The sequence below is a fragment of the Pan paniscus genome, chromosome 5, assembly GCF_029289425.2.
Source record: "Pan paniscus chromosome 5, NHGRI_mPanPan1-v2.0_pri, whole genome shotgun sequence".
Lineage (NCBI taxonomy): Eukaryota > Metazoa > Chordata > Mammalia > Primates > Hominidae > Pan > Pan paniscus.
In genome coordinates, this window is record NC_073254.2 from 146,584,563 (window position 1) to 146,590,656 (window position 6,094).

At 34.5% G+C, this 6,094-nt stretch overlaps 1 non-coding gene across 1 annotated transcript; it reads right to left on the reverse strand.

Annotated features, from left to right (window-relative positions):
* Positions 1-521: 521 nt before the first annotated feature.
* LOC112440178 (U6 spliceosomal RNA) lies at positions 522-628 on the reverse strand. The gene has a single exon (XR_003028366.1). It is a non-coding gene; the product is annotated as a U6 spliceosomal RNA (small nuclear RNA).
* Between the last annotated feature and the right edge of the window lie 5,466 nt (positions 629-6,094).

Sequence of the window (6,094 nt, forward strand, 5' to 3'; positions counted from 1 at the left end):
GGTTTGTTTTTAATCCATTCCACCAATTTGTATCTTTTAAGTGGTGCATTTAATCAATTTATATTCAAGTTGATAAATATATATGTGAATTTATTTCCTGCCATAATGTTCATTGTTATCTAGTTGCTTTGTAGATTCTTTGTTTCTTTTGATGTTTTTTTCTGTTTTTTTTTTTTTGTGTGTGTGTGTCTTTATGGATTTGTGGGGTTTTGTAATGTTTCCTACTTGCTTTCTTCATTTCCTTGCTTTGTGTAATTTTTTAATAAGACCTCTGAGTTTTATATTTTCATGTGTTTTTATGATGATGAGTGTCAACCTTTTATTTTCCATGTTAAGAACTCCTTTGAGCATTTCTTGTAAGTTTGGTCTAGTGATGATGAATTATTTCAGCGTTTGCTTGTCTGGGAAATACTTCATTTCTCTTTCATTTATAAAGCTTATTCTGGCAGGATACAAAATTCTGGGTTGACAGTTTTTTTTTTCTTTCAGCACTTTGGAAATAGAATCCCAATCTTTTCTGGAAAAATATAGAATGCTTCATGAATTTGTGTGTCATCTTTGTGTAGGGGCCATGGTAATCTTTTCTGTATCATCACAATTTTAGTATATTTGCTGCTGAAGTGAGTAGTACTTTGAATTTAATAAAGACAAATCCTGGGCAAAGACCCTTGGCCAGGTAACCCTAAAGAAGCTTCAAGGATGATAAGCTCAACATACCAGGTCAATTCTATGAGACTGAAAATTTTGTTTCATCTAACTTCTACAAATTTTTCAAAATAAGAATGGAACATTGTGAGGTTTTTAAGAATTACTTAGTTCATATTATTTTATATTAAATAATGCATTGAACATTAAATATTTTATCCTTTCTAAGTTAGTATCATTTCCTTCATAAAGCTTCAAAAATACATTTAAGTTAAAGAGATTTTTGTTCTTCAAATTACATAGGGGTATTATGTCTCTTCCAATTTTACACAAGTAGATTTTGATAAAGTGACATTGTATTATTGTAGCAATAATAAAAGTAAAAAACAATAACAAGTTTTAGAAAAGCACCAGTGCAAATATATGTGAACTATTATTGAAAAAGCAATAGGAAAAGGTCAATAACTGAGGAATCAATTTCATGTGGAATAATGTGAAATGCAAAAGGAATCAAGACTTGGATGCGATTTCACTGATTTTTATCATAAGGGCTTCTCTTATTAGATGTTTTAAGAGAAAGAGTCAAGCTTATCCAATAATCCGTTATGTAAACTTAAATTTAAAAGAACACACTTTCGGAGATATAATTAAATATTACCACTTAACTAACATAACCACTTTATTGAATTTCCAAACTTGAGGTGCAAGCATGAAGCATTATTCTTTCCCCTGTAATCTTTACCTTTGACCATGGCATGGAGACTCTTCATTTTCCATCTTTCAATTACACCTTGAGAGGATCCCATAGCTTTATCATCATTTAAAGGCATGAAACAATCTAATACAATTCTGGTTTATCCAGCTTAAAGTTTCAAACTCATATCCCTTTTTTCCTAAATTCAAACCTGACTTTGGCCCAAAAGCCACTTGTAGGTAGCAGTGAGGGCTGTTCTTTCTTTCATCCTTCCCTTCCCCTTCTGGGTCCATCTTTATCCAGGCATAGAGAAAAGTAGTTCAGAGAGAAAGCACACTCCCTTCTCTATTGATTTTTCTTTCCCTCCTTCTTAAGCCCTCTTTGTGGCATGTGTTTAAACAGTGGCATTTTACATGTGTCATGGGTTGGTTCTTTAGAGGCACCTTTGATAAATTCTTTGTCATTTGCAAATAAGGAAGATTATTTTCTGGCTTTACCTCTTTTGAAGAATTTCTTAGATGGACTCTTCTCCGGCTCCTCATCCTTACACACTTGCCAGGATCTCTTGATAGAATACCAAGCAGACATCTAAAGCACAGTTACTTCCTTATTGTCCACTGGGCCATGATAAGGCACAAATCTACTGCCACCCAAAGAAATGAGAGTGCACTGGCCTCACTGCAGCTCTTTCCATACACAACCCTCTCTCTCCACTCTGCCATATACCTCAAGTTTTCTACCCTCCCTAAACCCCTCCCCTGCTTCAAATGTACAAGTGCAGATTAGCAACTCTGTTGTATAAACAGATATCTAATCAGTAAATTAGATAACTGTTTTCATTGCAACCAAATTATGCATGTATATAGTTCCAATATATGTCCTGAGATATTGCTAATCTTTTCTTTACATGTGGTGGTGGAGACTACAGTTAGGGTAGAATAGAGTTCTGCTGCTGTTTAGTATGTCTTGTACAAATGCATCTGGTGGTTTTTTTTTTGTAATCTGACTCAAATGTTCTTTTTGGTTGTTAAAACATTTTGGAATTAATTTATCATTTCTGATATACTATTCCCTAGCATCCAAACTTTCTGTTACTAGAAGGGTGTGAACAAACTGTCCTCATATTGATCTCTTGCCTAAAACAGAGAAGTTCATTTAACATTAAATTTTATCAACTGAACAATGAGATAAGAATTTCATTCAATTCTTCAATTAAGTTTTACTTTAAAAAAAATAGGACCAGGATGGATATTGAAGTTGTTACTGTTATTGATAAAATCTTTTAATTTTTTTTGTCTTTTCTCCCCCTTGCCTCCATTGTACAGCTGATCCCTCTCTTTCAAGATTGGCTATTTTTCCTATTTAACACCTCTTACTCTGCCTAAACGACTTATTTCCATACTTGGAAATAAGTTTTCAAAACATACTTGGAACATTCCTTTTTTTCTCCCCTCAGATGACAGTCAGTGATGGATGACAGATGTTAATTATAAGACTTCAGAAAATAAAGATAGATTGAAACGAGGTTTAGCAAATTAACATAAAAGAATGCATATCTATTGCTTCAAAATTATTAAAGATCTTTTGAAAAAGTTGCATTGCACTCAAAATTTTGTAAGAAACCTAAAAAAATTATTTGTGAGCATTTTATTCTTTTCCTTAAGTTATCTCTATTTGCTCACTCTTTATTATTATAAATAAAAGTTATTTTTGTTAGTGATTATTTTAAGCATATCATCTATTAATTAAATATTAGAACTCATATCATTTATTTCACATTTGGTATAAACTTTCAGTTAAGCATTTGGTTAAGAACATATACATGATTCACCAATCGCTCATATATTTTGTATGAATTATTAAAAGTCTTATATTTTGTACAAAGGTGAAAAGCCAGAAAACTTTCAGAATTTAAAACTGCAATTTCCACTTGGATTAAAATTTTGAGGAACAAATAATGTGCAAAATTTGTTGAGCTTAAAATATTAGTAATTTTTATTACAACTTTGAATGATAAGTACAACTGCTTACCTGAAAGTTATAAGAAGATCTGGCAGATCTGAACAGGGATGTTTTTGCCCCCCAAAAATGTGTATTTTGGGAAGCAAAATGGAGTTGAACTTCAGTGTCTGTAAGTAAACATGTTATGTATTCTTAATATAAAATATTTAGGGATTTCTTATTAACAAATTCAACATGATTATTTCTGAGTAGAGAAACAACTTACATTTTAGTGGAGTGTTTACAAAATGAATTTTGAAACTGCTGTGATCTACTGATACAAAGTAAAGACAATAAGGAAAATCAAGCAAGTATTACATACTTTCCATACACTATCTCATTTAACTCATTACTCATCTTTCTGAATTGACACATAAAATTTAGACAACTCATCCAAAATCATAGAGTTAGTAAACTGAAAGACCAGGGTCTGTTTTCCAATTCAATCCTTTTCCCGATAGGCCACATGGCTATCTGGAAAGTAGGATATTGCTTACAGAGTTAGGCAGAAGGGAATTCTGAAAGAAGTTACTTTCTGGGCTCCATGTGGACAGTGCCTTAGAACCTCACAGCACGGGTTTTTGGGTGACAAAGGGCAGGGAAAGATCAGTGAAAATGTATATTTCAAGGTTAAATGTGTTTGAATCTTTTGTCAAGTTATTGCCTTATAATTCTTCAATGGAGCTTTAAAAATTATTGTTTAAGTGAGACTTTTTATTTTATTATTATTATACTTTAAGTTTTAGGGTACATGTGCACAATGTGCAGGTTTGTTACATATGTATACATGTGCCATGTTGGTGTGCTGCACCCATTAACTCATCATTTAGCATTAGGTATATCTCCTAATGCTATCCCTCCCCCCTACCCTCACCCCACAACAGTCCCTGGAGTGTGATGTTCCCCTTCCTGTGTCCATGTGTTCTCATTGTTCAATTCCTACCTATGAGTGAGAGCATGCTGTGTTTGGTTTTTTGTCCTTGCGATAGTTTGCTAAGAATGATGGTTTCCAGTTTCATGCATGTCCCTACAAAGGACATGAACTCTTCTTTTTTATGGCTGCATAGTATTCCATGGTGTATATGTGCCACATTTTCTTAATCCTGTCTATCATTGTTGGATATTTGGGTTGGTTCCAGGTCTTTGCTATTGTGAATAGTGCCACAATAAACAAACGTGTGCCTGTTTCTTTATAGCAGCATGATTTATAATCCTTTGGGTATATACCCAGTAATGGGATGGCTGGGTCAAATGGCATTTCTAGTTCTAGATCCCTTAGGAATTGCCACACTGACTTCCACAGTGGTTGAACTAGTTTACAATCCCACCAACAGTGAAAATGTGTTCCTATTTCTTCACATCCTCTCCAGCACCTGTTGTTTCCTGACTTTTTAATGATCACCATTCTAACTGCCATGAGATGGTATCTCATTGTGGTTTTGATTTGCATTTCTCTGATGGCCAGTGATGATGAGCATGTTTTCATGTGTTTTTTGGCTGCATAAATGTCTTCTTTTGAGAAGTGTCTGTTCATATCCTTCGCCCACTTTTTGATGGGGTTGTTTGTTTTTTTCTTGTAAATTTGTTTGAGTTCATTGTAGATTCTGGATATTAGCCCTTTGTCAGATGAGTAGGTTGTGAAAATTTTCTCCCATTCTGTAGGTTGCCTGTTCACTCTGATGGTGGTTTCTTTTGCTGTGCAGAAGCTCTTTAGTTTAGTTAGATCCCATTTGTCAATTTTGGCTTTTGTTGCCATTGCTTTTGGTGTTTTAGACATGAAGTCCTTGCCCATGCCTATGTCCTGAATGGTATTGCCTAGGTTTTCTTCTAGGGTTTTTATGCTTTTAGGTCTAACATGTAAGTCTTTCATCCATCTTGAATTAATTTTTGCATAAGGTGTAAGGAAGGGATCCAGTTTCAGCTTTCTACATATGGCTAGCCAGTTTTCCCAGCACCATTTATTAAATAGGGAATCTTTTCCCCATTGCTTGTTTTTCTCAGGTTTGTCAAAGATCAGATGGTTGTAGATATGCAGCATTATTTCTGAGGGCTCTGTTCTGTACCATTGATCTACACCTCTGTTTTGGTACCAGTACCATGCTGTTTTGGTTACTGTAGCCATGAAGTATAGTTTGAAGTCAGGTAGTGTGATGCCTCCAGCTTTGTTCTTTTGGCTTAGGATTGACTTGGCAATGTGGGCTCTTTTTTGGTTCCATATGAACTTTAAAGTAGTTTTTTTCCAATTCTGTGAAGAAAGTCATTGGTAGCTTGATGGGGATGGCACTGAATCTATAAATTACTTTGGCAGTATGGCCATTTTCACGATATTGATTCTTCCTACCCATGAGCATGGAATGTTCTTCCATTTGTTTGTATCCTCTTTTATTTCATTGAGCAGTGGTTTGTAGTTCTCCTGGAAGAGGTCCTTCACATCCCTTGTAAGTTGGATTCCTAGGTATTTTACTCTCTTTGAAGCAATTGTGAATGGGAGTACACTCATGATTTGGCTCTCTGTTTGTCTGTTATTGGTGTATAAGAATGCTTTTGATTTTTGTACATTGATTTTGTATCCTGAGACTTTGCTGAAGTTGCTTATCAGCTTCAGGAGATTTTGGGCTGAGACAATGGGGTTTTCTAGATATACAATCATGTCATCTGCAAAGAGGGACAATTTGATTTCCTCTTTTCCTAATTGAATACCCTTTATTTCCTTCTCCTGCCTAATTGCCCTGGCCAGAACTTCCAACACTATGT